Genomic DNA, 1,574 nt, shown 5'->3' on the forward strand with positions numbered 1-1,574 from the left:
GGTAAGCCTAGAGGAAAGTAGACAGTCAGCTCTTCTATTAGAAGCACCACTCAAGGAATAGAGAAGGTAAGGGTCTGCCTAGCAGGCTGGTCCCTACAACCTGAAGTGTGGAATGCACACTCCGTGCTGGTTAAGCAGAACTGCAATATTTTGGACTTCTACTTCATTATGGGCCAGCCAGTCTGAAAATAGAGACCACATCTTCTCCCCACACCTCTGGGTAGGGGGTGCAGAATGACAAGCTGAGCAGGACCCATAGCTAGCAGGAAAAGACTCTGGTGTTAGGACGATGTATTCAAACCAGGTGGTATATGGGACAGAGGCTGCTGAGCAGAGACGGGGTAGCAGGTGCAAGCCTCCATGCTGAAGACTGAGAGCACGAGATTCACCAGAAGGGACTAGACCGTCCCAGGATTGTGGCTCAGAGGTGGAGGTGGCCTAACTTAAATACTTCCTACTGAGGGACCAACTGACCGGGTGCTGGACAAGCTCCTTCTGCAAAGTTTATGTGTAGAAAGGAATCTCATGGTAGCTGGTGAGACAGTGAGGGCTCCCTTCTAGATGTAAGCTCTGAGTACAGAGAAGGCAAAGGGCGTCCAGTGCCTTGAGAAAACTACCTTGGTCAGACTCTGAAACCCTAGAAGCTCATAGAGGCCTTGCTAGGAGGGTGAATTAGCCATATTGCAGCTTGGGGACCAGGTGGGCCCATGATTCCTAAGAAATGTCAGTGATCTCCAGGCACACAAGAGAGCCTGTCCCTTTGCTGGAGGCCCACAGCCAGGACCTAAATCACAGCAGGTCTGCTGGACAGCCAGCGTGCATGGGCGGTAGGGAGGAGGGCCCAAGCCCATCGCAACCACGTTCTCAGCATTAGCTTTACCTGTGTCTCAATGGTGAGAATTCTGGGTACATGCCTAGAGATTTCAGAGAACCAACAGCAAGAAGAGAAGGCCAGGGTCACTTTGCCCTAAAAAGGCACTTGGGGAAGTCCATGTGGTGAGGCAGTGGCTCCTTACCCAGGCATATGAAAACTTGTCCTGGGGTAGAAATGTCCCATATTTGTGCTCTCTGCCATGGAGGTCAGTAGCCACATGTAGCTTCTGAGTGCTTAGAATGTTACTATTACCACTAAGGGAGTGGATTTTTAATTTTAATTAATTTAATCTTAAACGTAAATAGCTGCCCTCGTGGCTAGTGGCTGAACACAGGGGTCAAGACTTTGGGTTCTCGATCTCAGATAAGCAACATAACCACTTTGTGCCTCCCTTTCCTATTACCTAAACTGGGGTGAAAGGTACCAACTTCTTAGCTTTCCTGCCTACAGGTAGACATAGCCAATAGAAGACTGGGCCTGTTTGCAGAGGTCTTTTGAAACACATGTGCATTAAGCAGGCATCATTTGCATACTTCTGTCACAGTCCTGAGATTCCACTGTTGTAGGTCAAGGTAGAGCTGCCAGGAACTTTCCAGGTTGCATAGGAATTCCTTGATGCTGGAGGCAGGAAGGGTGGGGATAGTTTCTGAGAAGCCAGGCTCCTCCTTGGAAAGAGCTAAGTTAATGGGCTTCTGTGTCT

This window comes from Tupaia chinensis, unplaced genomic scaffold (genome assembly GCF_000334495.1).
Source record: "Tupaia chinensis unplaced genomic scaffold, TupChi_1.0 Scaffold000081_1, whole genome shotgun sequence".
Lineage (NCBI taxonomy): Eukaryota > Metazoa > Chordata > Mammalia > Scandentia > Tupaiidae > Tupaia > Tupaia belangeri.